Here is a 17,356-nt window from a genome sequence, read left to right as displayed (position 1 = left end):
GGGAAATCGCATGATCTACCTGAGTTTGACCGATGGCAGACTGAGATGGCCCCGTGGATTTGCACAGGTATTTCGCAAACTGCACGACTTGTCGTGTATTGGAGGATTTCTGTGGCGAGTGTCTTCAACACGAGGCGACATTTTTCAGCAAGATAATGCGCCATTTCACAAAGCCAGGAAAGTGATGGAGTGGTTCGAGAAACACAGTGGCCAGTTATATAGGTGAAATCACGTCCAGACGTCGTGGTGTTGGGTGACCACCCCTCCCTACAATAATTGTCGAACGTCGTAGGCTGGGAAAACCGGTAAAACAGGACAGGCGGCGAACTGTAAAGGAATTAACATCTTACTTTAATGCTGGGAGGAGTACAAGTGTGTCTGCACCGAAGACTCCTAAACCTTTACAAGCGCACCCACAACGAATGCCAAACACGTGTGTGTGCGTGCATATATGGCGTGAACATGGACATCTTGTCCTACCCTTTTACAGCAGCCGGTGGACAGGTGGACATCACAGCTTAAAAAAATGATGGGCTTCCTCAGCCGATGACCCATGCATATGTCAGTGTTAACACCACGACAACAGCAGCTACGACTGAAATGGGGCCGTGACCATCAGCAGTGAATATTGGCGCAGTGGCAGAGCTTGCATGTTCTAATGAAATCAGATACCTTCTTCATCGTGCCCTTGGAAGAGTGCAAATCCTTCTTCTTCCTGGGGAACAGCTCCTTGACATTCGAACGGCGGGACGGAGACAAGCTGGCGGCGGCTCCATTATGCTCTGGGGAACATTCACATGGGCATCGCGGGTTCAGTGGAGATCGTACAAGGCACCATGGTGGCCAAGGAGTGTCGTACGCTGCTTAAAGACTACATACACCCCTTCATGACGATCATGTTTCCCTACAGAAGTGACCTTTTTCAGCTAGATAATGCGCCATGTCACAAAGTGATGGAGTGGTTCGAGGAACACTGTGGCGGGTTATGTGCTGGCCCCCCATCTCGCAAGATCCGAACTCTATCAAAGACACCTGGGTTGTGATGGAACGTGGCGTCATAGCTCAACGCCCCCCTGCCCGCATCTCGTGGTTGTGCGGTAGCGTCCTCGCTTCCCGCGCCTGGGTTCCCGGGTTCGATTCCCGGCGGGGTCAGGGATTTTCTCTGCTTCGTGATGGCTGGGTGTTGTGTGTTGTCCTTAGGTTAGTTAGGTTTACGTAGTTCTAAGTTCTAGCGGACTGATGACCATAGATGTTAAGTCCCATAGTACTCAGAGCCATTTGAGAGCCAACGCCCCCCTCCCCGGAATTCAAGGAAATTAGGTGACTTGTGTGTGCCAGCTCCCTCAGCGTCGCCACTGTCATCCGTGACAAAGGTGGACGTAGCTGGTATTAGGTAGATGGTCGTAATGTTCTGGCTGATCAGCGTAATGATATATACTAAAACACTATGAAAACCTAAAATATGTACCCTGATTTGTGTCTGAAACTTTCAGCATTTTAGCGCCGTGAAAGAATAACAAATGTGTCTTTAAAATAACTAGAGAGAAGTTGGCGCTACACCATTATGAATAGTCATTAACAGCTGCACGACCATTCTTCTCTTTCTCTTACGGAAGTGAGAGAAATGCTGGAGCTCGCAAAGGGATGCGCGCACACCGTTAATCGCTGTTGCTGGGAAGTTACAGGAGTGTAGCATGTAGGTGACGTGGCCCTGTGGCCTTCCAGACTGGCGCCTGTCACAGTATCAGCCGTGCCTTAACCGCCACTGGGTTAACAGTTCGTTTTACGATAATTAAATATGCTCGCGACTGAAAATGTAGAAAAAAGTATATACCAACAATGTTTAAATGTGAAAAAATTCGTCTTATCTGTAACTGTAATCATCGATTATAGCAGTTACTAGCTCGCCTCATTCCTGATCCTAATGGCCTTGATTATAGCTGATGGGAGACCTGAAGAGCCATATGTTAAAGCGAGGACGAGGTTGTTCGGAAAGTTCTGCTTAATGTCCATCAGACTCTGATTCATGAATTCTCGGAGAATATCGCTTGATGTCAAGATCGTTTTGTCCTCCATTTGTATTTGCCTTCATGTAGCAGGGAGCTAGGGCAATACTGACGAGGAATATTTCTTCGTTCATCTTGAGTGGAGGGGAATATGCCTCATACTGAGGTTCGGAATGAGGCTAATCTCGTTTTAACATACACGATACGTTTTCACAACTCAAACTATATTTAGGCTCAATAAGAGTAGTGTTACAGAGACTGTTTCTCAATCGGGTAATGATGAAGACGTCCTGCAAAGCGTAAAAGAGAGAAAAGGTCTAATAAGTAACTGAGTAACATAAGCAGCGATATATTTGAGCACGTATGGTGACAGGCTTCGTTGCTGAAAACTGTAACTGAAGGAATCATAGGGGCAGGCCTACATTCTAGAGAGTTTGTGGGCAATCTTCTGTTGGATGAACGGCTGCAAATTTCATTTTCAGCTCTGCGACTGTTAACAATGTAATTTCACATTTGTTGCTGTATACCTCTGAAGCAGTTTTTTAAATGTTAATTCGTATCCCCTTACTGTGATGCCTTCATTTGTAGTCTCTCTTCTGTCTTCTGAAACACGTTCCATAAGGTCAGTATTGCCTCGCTCTACCTGAGTAACTACTTCTGTATCAACCGCTTCATCTGCTGCCATTAGTGAAGTTCACATTTTCAAAGATGTGAGAGTTCAATGAATGAAGTATATACTTTGACCAAAGGTCGTATCACGTCGTACCAGGGAGATCCAGACTCCTCTTTCAGTCGCTTATGTGGGAACCATTTCTTCTTCATTGCACATTTCCTTCGTTTTGAGTATTGTGTGAAAAACAGATTTCTTTGTTCAGACAAGATATCCTACAAATAGTTGATGCAAGTGAACATGAAGATCCTAGCTTTCTATATTTACGAAGGTGTGCGACACTGTACCACATCGTCAACTACCTACGAAGATACGATTATTCGGCGAAGGTTCGACAGAAAAGGAAATAGCATCGTATGGGATACAGAGAAGCGTAATAGGATGGCAGATATTTTCCGTAGACTCAAACGATATACCGGATGTGATCAGTAGCACTGTCAGCTCACGATGCAGTTATCCTCGTTGGACGACCGTAGGAGAAACGCAGGAAAACTTGGACGAAATTTCCACTTTATGTAATGAATGACAGCTCTCTTTAAGAGTGGATAGATGTAACATGATGCTTACAACGAAGAGAAAAAAACTGACAGCATGCACCAACAAGATTAGCGGTGAACATCTTCAGCACGTCACATTGTATAAGTGAATGAAATGAAATGATCGTATGGCATTTATTGGCCGGGATATCTCCTTCGGGGTTTGGCCGCCGTATTGCATGTCTTTTTAGCTGGCACCACTTCGGCGACTTGCGTGTCGGTGATGATGAAAATGATGATGAAGAACACACTACACCCAGTCCTTTGCCGGGAATCGAACCCGGACCCCCTTGCGTGGTTGGCGGTAACGCTACCGCTCCGCTACGGAGGCGGACATTGTATAAGTATTAATGGTTTATACTAAGAGAAAGGAAAACTAAAATCGGCTGGGAAGGCCCAATGGTACCGATCGAATGCTGTGTTCAGCCTCAGCCGGTAGGCTTACTGGACGTGTATATGGAGGGGCATGTGGCCAGCACACCACTGCCCTGGCCATCATCAGTTTTCGTGACTGGAGTTGCCATTTCTCAGTCATGTGGCTCCTCAATTGTCCTCACAAGCTCTGAGTGCACCCCGCTTGCCAGCAGCGCTCGGCAGATCCGGACGGGCACCCATCCAAGTGCTAGCCAAAGCGCGTAACTTAGGTGATCGTAAGTGTGACCAGTTCGATACTATTGTTCCAGCGTTTAGAGTCCTTATGAATAGGTATGACAGCAGACGTCGAGTGACTCAGGGATACGGTACTAATAACTTAACAGGTCGTTAAATCTCATATCAAAGTATAACAGAAGTGATTGGGGAACCTAAATGGCACTTCCTAGTAGAATGGTTACGTAGCCCTCACGAAACCCTGTTGGGTAATTAATTTAGAAGATCTGTATTGGAAGAAAACTGTGTGGATATCCTTGTGGCATACGTGGCGTAGGGATCAAGAGAGTAAGATAAGTCAGGGTGCGTTTGTGGCCATGTAAACTGCCAATCTGCCCTCGCTGAATACGAGAACGAAATAGAACAGAAAGTCGTCATTATTGTTACGAAGTAACCTCCGCTACACGCTATTCATTGCTGTGCTAAGTTTATACGCACTGAAGAGCCAAAGAATCTCGTACACCTGCCTAATATCGTGTAGGGCCCCCGCGAGGAAACGTAAGTGCACCAACACGACGTGGCTTCGACTCGATTAATGTCTGAAGTAGTGCTGGAGGGAATTGATACCATGAATCCTGCTAGGCTGCACATGTATAAATAGAAACACGACAGAAATATTCATAATGCAACACACAAAGCTTGTGTGCCTTAATTTTGAGTACTTTTCTTTCTACGTACGATATGACGTCAAGAACAACTATTTTTATCGTTTAACAGAACTGAAATTTCACTGTTTAAAAAAGTTATGTTATCTACTCAGTCAGTTAATGTTCTTTTGATACTCAGTGTAGGCTTTTCAAAATCCAGGTACTTTAAAACCTATATTGTTTTTCGCATTCAGATACCTATCCTCTCTTTTCGAAGAACACACAATAGAAGAAACATCTGGAGTCGTCATGGAATATTTCCATTCTGTCCCGAAAACAACTCAGAACAGTAAAGTACATAGGGCGTTCAAAAAGTTTTGCAGAGTCGTCTCCGATTTTTTAATATTTTTTACAGGCGGGGAATGAAATTTTTGGTGAACATACTTGGAATATTTAGCTATACATTGAGCCTACTCAGTGTACCTTCCATCAGCTGTGACGCATCTGACCTAACGTTCTTTCCATGATGTAAATTCATTTTGGTAAACTTTTGGGGATTGACTTTTACACCATCGCTTGACACAGGAAGTAAGGTCTTTCTCACTATCAAATGGTAAAAATCAGACGGAGCCATGTCCGGACTGTAGGGAGTATGAAGAACAACTTTCCAACCGATTTTCCTGACTTACTCCTGCGTCATAATGGCATTGTCATGGTGTAGTCTGATGAGCTGACCCTGAATCTGTGGTCTGTGGGTCTTGGTGGCACGTTGCAGCTTGTCCAATGACAAATGTAACAGGGAGCAACTTCCTGTGAATCTATGTTGCAGAGTCATCGCCAGTCTTGAAGAGGAACTCCATCACCGACAGTTGTCGGAACCTGACATCTACTTCACGGTCCATTATGGCTCACCTGTAAATAATATATACAAATTTATAGCTAAATGTTACAAATATGTTCACAAAAATTTCATTCTCCTCCTGCAAAAAATAAAAAAAAATAGAGATGACTGTGCAAAACTTTTTGAATGCCCTTTGTACATGTTAGGAGATCATAAACGCAAGAAATCCACTATTGTAACAGGCGCGAACGCGGTTGGAAATAGGTTAGCAGACGATATCCGTCTTTCCACTCCTACCACCTCCCCACGCTCTGCTCGCTCCATCAACTCCAACCTTGTCTGAAATCTTGTTCCGCCCCGTCCTGTTTCGTTCCGTTGGCCTTGTGTGTGAACAACACCATTTTAAAAGCGTTTTGAAATGTTTTGACGCTCCGATTTGTCAAGTGTTAACTGAAATGTATGCATCTTGTGCAACGAATGAAATTTTGACCTTTGACAATCTCTGTGACTGTTATCGACGTATCGCTATCCACTAAACAACTAAATCGGTAAGTAATCACTGTAGCCATTTGGAATTGCCTTGTATAACACCTATAAGCCGTGTCAGGTGGGGGCCCGACAGTTGGCTTGCCGAAAGCGGCAAATTATTTCCCTTTGCTCTTGGCAAGTCCTTTGCGTTTTGGGAAGCGATGCGAGCTTCTGGTGAAACCTTGCTGACAAAATTCATGCAATGCAAAAGAGAAACAGGCGCCGCATTTGCATGTAAATTAGAGCCTCCCAGCGGGGAGTCTCCGGCTGTGCGTAGGCACGCGGGCAACGCAGGCAGCTGAAGCTACGGCCTGCCCATCCCCTACTCTGGCTCATCCTGCGGCTGCGCTCGGAGACTTTACAGGAAGTCGTTGACGAGTATGGTCAACAAATCATCACAAAGCACGTCAAATAAAGCAGCTGTCTTTTTATCTCGCTGCCCCGAGACGTTTTCTCAAATAGTCACGCAGCATAGCCGAGTATAAATTACACACTGAAAATAATGTAGACTGACAGCGAAATTGCAGCGAAAACTGGAAAAAGTAAATAAACGAATTTGTGTAAATTGTACGCATCCCATAACGCCTCTGAGCTCAGGATGACACGGTGGCCGCTCAGTGCCGTTGGGCCTTCATGGCCCGTTCGGGAGGAGTTAAGTTTTGTTTAGCACGATTCTGCAGGTAGAGTGGTATTATTTCTTATACGATGAGTCATCTGAGTTGACAGGCAAAAGATTATTATAATCAGACGATGTCTCACGAACACAAAGTCAAAACCACATGGGTTCGTTATTAGGTGAAGGAGGTGGAAAGCCGCAGATTGTCTTCAGTTGTGTTGTAGAGGAGTTAATAGCAGTCTGGAAATCGATACATCGAGAATAGCAACTAAGTAATGAAGTAAGAGCTAGGGAAAAGTCTTAGTCGGTTCCGTCATAAAATGATTGGCCATTTTTAGTACAAAAACTAAATAATTTGAAAATTTATCCAAACGTCTGGGGAAGTAAGTCTCCTGAAGAAATATGCAGGGTATATTATACAATAGGTATCTTAAGATAAAACCAAAAATATGAATGAGACAGGGACCACGTCGAAATAGTAAGTAAGAGAGAATGGAGAAGTAGTTAAAGTGGAAAAACCCAACTAAGAAGTCAACAAAATGGAATTTACAAGTAACTGATTAATGCTCTCTTCAGTAACTCGTATATCTCAGCAGTACAAAAAGAAGATGCAACAACATAGTACTTAAATAGCAGTTATTGATGCCACAGCTTGTATCGTCTCAATGACATGATGATAAATAGAAAGGAAAGTAGGATTTTTTTTTTTTTTTCATTCTTGGGATCCGTTAGAACAGCAGAAAGGTTAAATTTGATACAGATGGCATGAAGACCTCTGTAAGCACAAAATACATAAATACCTCCCGTATTACAAAAAGGGTAGTTAAGTTCTTCAGCCTTGTAATGAGGCTAGACGATAGTAGATCAACCAAATTCTCTACCATGTTTTCAAGATGAAGCGTATCTTATAATAAGTGTACAGATTTTCAAATTTTTTTTTGTAAATTCTGAAGATGAACCAATTACTATGTAAAGGAAAACATTTCATGAAACAAGTAGTATATTAAGGGCCAAGGAGTCGATATAATAAATGCACAGGTCTAGCGGTTCTAGGCGCGCAGTCCGGAACCGCGCGACTGCTACGGTCGCAGGTTCGAATCCTGCCTCGGGCTTGGATGTGTGTGACGTCCTTAGGTTAGTTGAGTTTAACTAGTTCTAAGTTCTAGAGGACTGATGACCACAGTAGTTAAGTCCCATAGTGCTTAGAGCAATTTGAATTTGAATTTAAATGCACAGCATAGAGATTGAAAACTAGAAGCTAAGAAATGTGTAAAGATGTCTTCCTCTTCTGGTATCTCGCTTCTGCTGTTACAGATGACATTATAAGAGATATGTTTCTAGCAATCTCTGTATAATGTACTACTCATTGAACAATAAGCTTAATTTTATTGAAATGGTGTTTACAAGTCATTTGTAGAATCTTATTGTTGATCACTTTAAATTGTTGTGTGAGTTTTCTATGTTTTAGATACAGGTATCAGGGTTGTGCACTCGTTGTTTGAGAGCAGAAATACGGAATGCTACATCGCGTCGTATCGTTTAAATATTGCCTTCATACAAAGTCGAACATGCATATTCTTTTATCTTGAAGCCCGATATAAAAAGATACTTGTTTGCGTGGAAGTCAATAAGATATTTCCGCGGTCAAAGAGTGTTTTCAAACAATGAAGGTGTACGAGTACAATAGCCACCAGGACCTGATATATCAAGTACAAAAGATAAATGCGATGGCATTTGTATGGTTAAGAAGAAGCTGATAAGATTATTCACGATAATTCACGTCTATTAGATGTATGTTATACTAATAGCCATCGCCCTTGCGACGTACTTTTCCCCAGGCAAACCGTTCTTAAACGCATTGCACACGTTTTTGTAACATCTAATTTTTTTTTCAAATTTTGTTCTTTAAGGAAGGAAAGGTGCTTTACAAGGAGACCGTCAAACACTGGACGCAAGGAATGATGAAAGACGACTCACGCATAGATATAACTGAAGACTTACAAAACAAAATCATTTTGAGATATATGATGCAAAATTTCAAGAGTTTTCAGGATAAAGGATTAAAAAACTTTCTAGACGGAGGGGCGAAAAAAACATAAAGTGAAAGAACTAAAAGCTACTGGAAAGAGAAGAATAAAACAGTGAACAGGCGAAAATGAATATATAATGTTATTTGCGTGGCTCTTGCATGTCGAAATAGAAGAAGGGCAAGAAAAAGAAGAACATCATGATTACAATAATGAAGAAGAAGCATTAGAGATAGAGGAAGGCAATGTATGAAAGCACTCAGTACTTACTTTTAGAGTACTTTAGGCCTCAAGATTTCGCTGAAAACTAGTTAGTTATTTGAAAACCATCGTGTAGAGTAAATAATAATGTTAGCATTGGCGTTTGAATGCGGTTCCTGCTGAATGCGAGTCAAATGTTTTATGACATCGTCCCCTCGCGCAACAGACAATTAGTGTTTAATAACGAAGCTGTAGAGGGAGGGTGGAATGGTAAAGATAGAAAAAGAGGCAATATATATTTTCAATGCTCTTTAGGGGAACAGCATGGGCTAATGTTATGATCCTTCATTGGGACTTGTTTTTTTCTCTCATCTTTTGGACTGTGTTTCGGTAATCACTGTGATTTGTGCTGTTGCCACTAGTGTCTTTCTTGTAATATCTCCGTACCCTACAGTAAGCTATTCGTATAAACACTGTATCCTACCAGAACAGAATTTGTTCACAGTGCATCATAATTTCCACTGACACTAATATTCAATATTGACGATCATATTGCTTCTATTTTATAAATAACAGTTTAATGGTTAGGTTTTTGTTGTTTACCTCAAACGTAGTTCGGTTTTTACATCAATGAAAAGCTAACAAGTCAGTGAGACACAATACTGTGGCACCACTCGCAACTGACGAGTGGTCTCTTAAACGATTTGCAACATTGTTATCTAAGAAAAAAAATTGAGATACTGAGAGAAACTGAGGCTATCCAATATCGTACATAAGTAAATCATCAGTTCGGGTGTTGACTGACTATAAGTCACTTATAGTCATTTTAAAATAAGCACCTGATGCTCTTGAGGGGGACAGCATGGGCTAATGGTGTGATCCTTCATTGGGACTTGTTTTTTTCTCTCATCTTTTGGAATGTGTTTTCGGTAATCACTGTGATTTGTGCTTTTGCTACTTCTGTACTTCTTGTAATATCTTCGTACCCTAGAGTAAGCTGTGCGTATAAACACTGTATCCTACCAGAACACACCGAATCCCAACGGACTGGTAGCATCTCCCAGATATTTTTAGGCTTCGTCGGTAAAATGTGTTACCACTCAGAAATATCATAACTTCTATCACAATACCGTTATTACGATGGTAGTTTCGATTTACAGTATCATTTTGTAGCCGCATTGAACACTGGCAAGTATCATTTGACCCTTTATGGCGCACATCTCTGATAACTCGTTAATTACGATTTTATTGCACGTTGCTTCTTTGTAACCGATGTACAGATTTATAATGTCCAATCAGTTGCGGTACTCTACATAGGCGGTCACCTCTGTCGTGATCAGGTTCTGAAACACCACTACACAAATTAATTAGAACAATATAACTTACATATTGCAACCCACATGTAAACCATAACATGCACTTCATTTCGGGCGCTGATGATAGCACAGTTGAGCGCCCCATAAACCAAACATCGCCACATGCAGTTCAGTTGAAAAATATATATGAGTTTTTCGAGGCTGAGAACAAAGTCCTGTAACGATTTCTGTCTAGAGACAATGTCTGTTAACGAGGTATCAGTGGTAAGGCTGCAACGGTTCCTGTGTTACCGGGCTGTCTCGTGTAGGTGACTGATTCCAGACTGAAGGCTGCTCTTTTTAGACTGCTGGTAAGAGTGAACGCTTGAGTGCATAGCTGATGAACTCTGGCTCCTGATGAAGACGAACTTTTCGCTCCGCTGTATGAAAACTGTGTTGCTGACTCGCTGGGCTGTGAGTAAACCCTGAATCTGCACGACTGGCTGTTGCTGATGATAAAGCGCGTCCCGCTCGTTGGCTCTTCATGTGGGGTGATGTCATCGTCTTTCCCGATCGGCGCACCTGACGAGCTATTACGAAATAATGCAGCTGTAACTGGTAGCGTCTGTCGACAACCATTGAACTGGCCGCCGCTCTTGGCCTCACTTAGATGTACGTTACCTTGACACACCACCACGAAGGAAAGGTGGACGACCCGGCATGGGTAATGACCTCAGGTACAACATGTGGTTAGCCAACAAAGTCCGTTTCCATTCTAAACTCTGTACCGACTCTGATGGGCTCTGCTTTCATCAGCTAAAATAATGGCAGGGCATTGGCGCTGGTAGGATGCTCCAGCGATGACGCCCCCCTTTCCCCTTCCAGAGCACACTTTTCGTCACGTGGAACGGAAACAAGACCATACTGTCTGGAGGCAAGAAATGTATCTACACGCGATCATGGCTGATCCACATGGTTTCACTGTGTACCTTTACGTAACGACAATAATAAATATATAACAATCCCCACATGAAAAATCACTGTCTCCAGATACCATTCCTCGTCCCCATGCCGCTCCTCAGGATAAGTGAACTTAGTACTCACCTAAAAATATCTTTTCATGTTGACAAGTCCACTTACAGTAATGTTTCCTTGTTGGCAGGGAGCCATGAGGAACAGACTACGCGACACCTCCAGAGGACGTGTGTCCTTTTCGCAGAGAACTTCTGTAAGTAGAAGGAAACCTTAGTAAAGTTTCCTCTAATTCATTGTCAGCTGTGATTTGAAAGTCTGAACAAAGCATTCAGTGACCACTTTCAACTCTGGATGAAAGATGTGTTGTGAAGATGGTGTATCCCATAGACCCTGCAGAAAACACAAGTTCTTGATTAGTGAAGTGGATGTCATCCATAACAATGGATATGGGGAGACCCTCCACAGTGATTTATGACGTAAGGGTAGCTTGTGTGGGCGTCCACAAGAATTAGCCAGTTCCTCCCCAGAAAAGGTCGACATAGTCTAGATAGATCTCACTCCAGGGTTCTGTTGCCTTAGGGCAAAGAAAACAGGATTTTCGAGGTGCTGACTGGTGCTTGGGACAGAGCACTCAGGTGAAGAGTAGGGGTTCAATACCCCGTTTCATTCCTTTCTAATACTCGTGTTGGCTACCCATCTGCTTCATCGTAATTGCACGCAATTGACATCTATGCACCAGCTTCAGCGAAGTCGATCGCAGCGCCATCAGAAGACCCACACTTTGGAGATGGAGGAGGAGGAAAAGATTAGTGTTTAACGCCCAGTCGCCAACGATGTCATTAGAGACGTAGCACAAGCTCAGACTAGGAGTGGAGAGCTAAGGAAATCGGCCATACCCTTTCAAAGGAACCATACCGGCATATACAATTTAGGTCAATCGCTGGAAACCTAAATCAGGACGGTGGGACGCGAGTTTGAACAGTCGTCCTCCAGCATGCGAATCCAGTGCGCTATCCACTAAGCCAAAAAATGGCTCTGAGCACTATGGGACGTAAATTCTGAGGTCATCAGTCCCCTAGAACTTAGAACAACTTAAACCTAACCAACCTAAGGACATCACCCACATCCATGCGGTTCCAGACTGTAGTGCTTAGAACCGCTCGGTCACCTCGGCCGGCCACTGAGCCACCTCGCTTGGTCCTACACCTTGCCATCTACAGCATGGAGGGCAGTGGCACGCTGACGCAGACATGTGATAGATTCAACTAAAAGGACAAGTTCTGGATATGTCACTGACTTCTTTGGCGAAAGCCACCATGATTGCATGAAGTGTTTGGCCCACGAGAGGAGTTCATATTTTAAGACAGCATCTGCAGTGACCTTTTCTTCGAGCGAGGGACAGTCACAGCCTGAATGGAAAGGTCACCAACCCTGAAACATACCACTGGAATTGCATCTAAATCGCATGGCTGCTTGCCAGCAGGCGTGACAGTGTGTCTTTGTTACTGTGGGTGGAGGATGTCTCATAGTCAGTCTCATAGTTGTGTGCTGACAGAAAAAGCAAAGGACAATGCGGCGACTAGTGTACCTTCACTGAAATCTGAGCTGCCAGATGGAAAACGGCTACCAGGTGTTTACGATCTCTATGAACTAGGGATTTGCGTCCACACAAGGAGCTGTGAAACTTCTTTAAGGTGAAGGTAAGAGCAAGGGCTTCTTTTTCAACATGATCCTAGCCCCGCTGTGGCACAATCTGCGTTTCTTGATAGGAATGCGATGAGCTTACGTGCTGTGAGCACCCTGTGATAGATCTTTGCCCCAATCCCTATGTCTCACTCATCGGTGGGCATGATCAAGGGTTTTCTCGAAATCTAGAGATCCAGACATTTGGGATTCAATAAAGCTCCGTTCAGTTGCTCGAATACCCGTTGTTGACACTCCTCATCGACGAATAGTCGTTGCCTGTATGCACATTTTAAGTGGATGAAGGAGACAAACTGTCCATGACCCAATTTTGCCATGATCTTCCTGCACTTGGAATGGAATATGTATCTACCAGGGATTGTGAATTAACTATCGACTTAAAATCCCAACAAAAACGTAGATTCCCATTGGGTTTTTCAGCACTCATTAGCAGTGTGCTCCACGGCCTGTAGTGGACAGGTTTAATGGTGCCATCCACCTCCAGCTAGTCCGTCACGTGTTTGACATTATCCCACGATGCATACAGAGTGGTACGAGCCTTAAAAAGTTTTGGGGGTCGCATCGGGCTGCCATGGGATCCCTAAAAATGCGTTTGTACTTGGCACATAGTGCACACATGCAGCTTCCCCATCCTTGACCTAAATGTGATTCGGTGAATCTCGAACCTTGAAACCAAGGTGCTGAAAGAGGTCCAATTCCGTTATACTAGCAGCCGTATGTAATTGGTCTGATAATCATGTTCCCGAGCACTGTATTGGCATAAGCAAGCGAGATTAGAGTCCTGGTTTTCACCCTTGAATTTACAATCCTGAGTAAGACCTTGAAACGTCGCAACACATTCCTTAAATGATTGTCCAGGTTTATTATACGTCCTATATAATTTTCGGCGTGCCACCGCCACTAGCATCTTACTCTCAAAATATTCGGTTAATTTGTCCTTCTCTACCGTACAGTTTACCACGCAGAGGCCATCATCCAGAAACAGTTGCTGCACCACTCAGCAGAAGTGAGTGCCAGCAGTGGATTATAAGAAAGCTCGTTTAGTTGGACCACTTTCCGATCTATGTGTTGTAAAGATTTTTTTTTTCGGACTACCTTTGTAGCTGGCCCACCCTTCCTTACGGGGTCAAGTGGGTGGAATATACACTCCAGGAAATGGAAAAAAGAACACATGGACACCGGTGTGTCAGACCCACCATACTTGCTCCGGACACTGCGAGAGGGCTGTACAAGCAATGATCACACGCACGGCACAGCGGACACACCAGGAACCGCGGTGTTGGCCGTCGAATAGCGCTAGCTGCTCAGCATTTGTGCACCACCGCCGTCAGTGGCAGCCAGTTTGCCGTGGCATACGGAGCTCCATCGCAGTCCTTAACACTGGTAGCATGCCGCGACAGCGTGGACGTGAATCATATGTACAGTTGACGGACTTTGAGCGAGGGCGTATAGTGGGCATGCTGGATGCCGCGAGGACGTACCGCCGAATTGCTCAACACGTGGGGCTTGAGGTCTCCACAGTACATCGATGTTGTCGCCAGTGGTCGGCGGAAGGTGCACGTGCCCGTCGACCTGGGACCGGACCGCAGCGACGCACGGATGCATGCCAAGACCGTAGGATCCTACGCAGTGCCGTAGGGGACCGCACCGCCACTTCCCAGCAAATTAGGGACACTGTTGCTCCTGGGGTATCGGCGAGGACCATTCGCAACCGTCTCCATGAAGCTGGGCTACGGTCCCGCACACCGTTAGGCCGTCTTTCGCTCACGCCCCAACATCGTGCAGCCCGCCTCCAGTGGTGTCGCGACTGGCGTGAATGGAGGGACGAATGGAGACGTGTCGTCTTCAGCGATGAGAGTAGCTTCTGCCTCGGTGCGAATGATGGTCGTATGCGTGTTTGGCGCCGTGCAGGTGAGCGCCACAATCAGGACTGCATACGACCAAGGCACACAGGGCCAACACCCGGCATCATGGTGTGGGGAGCGATCTCCTACACTGGCCGTACACCTCTGGTGATCGTCGAGGGGACACTGAATAGTGCACGGTACATCCAAACCGTCATCGAACCCATCGTTCTACCATTCCTAGACCGGCAAGGGAACTTGCTGTTCCAACAGGACAATGCACGTCCGCATGTATCGCGTGACACCCAACGTGCTCTAGAAGGTGTAAGTCAACTACCCTGGCCAGCAAGATCTCCGGATCTGTCCCCCGTTGAGCATGTTTGGGACTGGATGAAACGTCGTCTCACGCGGTCTGCACGTCCAGCACGAACGCTGGTCCAACTGAGGCGTCAGGTGGAAATGGCATGGCAAGCCGTTCCACAGGACTACATCCAGCATCTCTATGATCGTGTCCATGGGAGAATAGCAGCCTGCATTGCTGCGAAAGGTGGATATACACTGTACTAGTGCCGACATTGTGCATGCTCTGTTGCCTGTGTCTATGTGCCTGTGGTTCTGTCAGTGTGATCGTGTGAAGTATCTGACCCCAGGAATGTGTCAATAAAGTTTCCCCTTCCTGGGACAATGAATTCACGGTGTTCTTATTTCAATTTCCAGGAGTGTAGATTGTGTGCTCCTGGCATCCTTTTCATGTTGGTCTTGTCTCTCCAGCCGTCGTAACAATTTCTCGTGTGTAGACATAATACACTGCAAGAGGTTTACCATTCGGAATGTGAAATCAATTTACTAATGCCATATGCAATGAACTGCAGCGAAACATCATAACGCAGTGAGAGAAGGAACGACAGAAAGGTCCAACAAGAAAATAACATAACTTACAGGGTTCGGAATCGAACGATCTCGACGTTTTCTACAACCGCTGACTATCTTGAAGTCAACACTGTGAGTCAGCAAAACGCAGGAAATAACCCGCACCGCTCACCCTCGAACCTTAAAATTACTCTTTGTTGTGATCAAATCGATTTCCACAGAAGTATGACTTCTTCAATGGTTGCTAGTTCCAAGTACCTTGTTGATAGAAAGTGCTGCGTGTGACTGGTAAATCGTACGACTGTGCCACTGTAGTATAAGCAATCATCTTTCCACTGTCACAACTACCGACTGCTGCACCGATATATACCTGTTTTAAATCCAGTCGGCTGCACCACTGAATATGGGTGGTGACCTCTGTCGTGATCGTGTCCTGGAACACTGCTACACAAAATTAATTAGTACAATGTAATTTAACACATACTTGGTACAACAATACCATAACATCCAGTTCAATTTAAACACATCTATGAACCTTTCCAGGCTGAGAATTAAGTGCCATTACGAAAAAAGTCACTTCCAGAAGTATACTACAATATTATAACAAAGTAACTCTGTGTCATGTTTACGGATTTATGTACGTGGTTTTCGTAATGACTAGCATCACTGTGTTGTGGTATATTTTATTTTGTGTATAATCCATGATTTTAGTACCTGACATCTACAACTACATCTACATGACTACTCTGCAAATCACATTTAAGAGCCTGACAGAGGGTACTGAGCCATGCTGCGGCTCGCGTTGGCGCCGTTGGTAGGTTGGGATCATGTAATAGGGATAGTGGCGTCTCGTTTGCTTCTTGTGTTTACTGGCGCCACGGCGTTAGCTAGCGTTCTCTGCCCGTGAGTGGCAGCAGCAGTGGTTACCGATATCTAGTAAGGTGGTACTATCTTTGAAGGGACATGAAGTGTTTTCAGGGTTGGAGTGTGTCGGGTAGTTGGGTTGGGACGGAGCAGCAGTGAGGTCCGACAGTACGAGGACATGCTGGGGACGCTGGCGGCGTGCAGACACTGCCAGAGCGAGGGGCTGTATTTGCGAGGGCGACAACCTCGTTTCAGTTGAGTGAACATTAAGCCAGTAGTGAAACCTCCACTATTTTGAGGTCACGCCGTTTGTTTGCGGGTTGCTGCTCACAGGGTCGCTGAGATGAAGAGCAACGAACGGAGTGTTTGGAGTTGGCGATATTAATTAGCTATCCCCCACCTTTTATTATTAATCATGGACTTCCTTGTGTTTATTGATGAAGTTCAACCAGCGGTATTTTTATGCCTAGTGGCTGCTAACTCCCCATTTACCTGCCCTGGAGGTTATCGTATTTTCGCAGCAGTGTACCTTTCCTCGCCTTGCCGCTGCTGTCTGGTAAGGCGTGTACTTTGACAGCCTCCTTGATTGTGGTTCGGATATTTGTTTCTTTTGGACTACTTTGGTCGTGTTTGGTCCTTCTGCTCCTGGAAGTTCTACACACCAGATTCTGAAGACGCAGTGCTGTCCGACGGTTTCGTCTTGCCTGTGTTATTCCATCGTTGTTTTGGTTATCAGACGTTAGGTAGTGATTGCAAGATTGTTAGCCGGCGTTTAAACTGTTACTAGTTTGATTTGTCATTCGGTCAGTTGAATAGAACTCTTGGCTGCCTGTCTCATCGCTTACGAAGTTGAGCGACTTTCCTAGGTCGATGCTTGGACAACTGTCTGAGGCCCACTTCTCTCTTGATTTGGTCAGATTGTGATGACTGTCAATAAGGCCTTCAGCCGTGAATGCAATTTGTCTTAAGGATTTTTAATTAGATATTGCCTCTTAATGTGATTGTCCTTTTTTTATAATATTTTAGTAAGAATTTGCTGTCTGGGCCTTCAGCCGTCAAATTGTTTTTGAATAATTACTATTGGGGCCTTCAGCTGACAAATAATTTGAATTTCTTGTCAATAAGGCCTTCAGACGTGAATGCA

This window comes from Schistocerca gregaria, chromosome 1 (genome assembly GCF_023897955.1).
Source record: "Schistocerca gregaria isolate iqSchGreg1 chromosome 1, iqSchGreg1.2, whole genome shotgun sequence".
NCBI lineage: Eukaryota > Metazoa > Arthropoda > Insecta > Orthoptera > Acrididae > Schistocerca > Schistocerca gregaria.
This window is presented reverse-complemented; position numbering follows the sequence as displayed.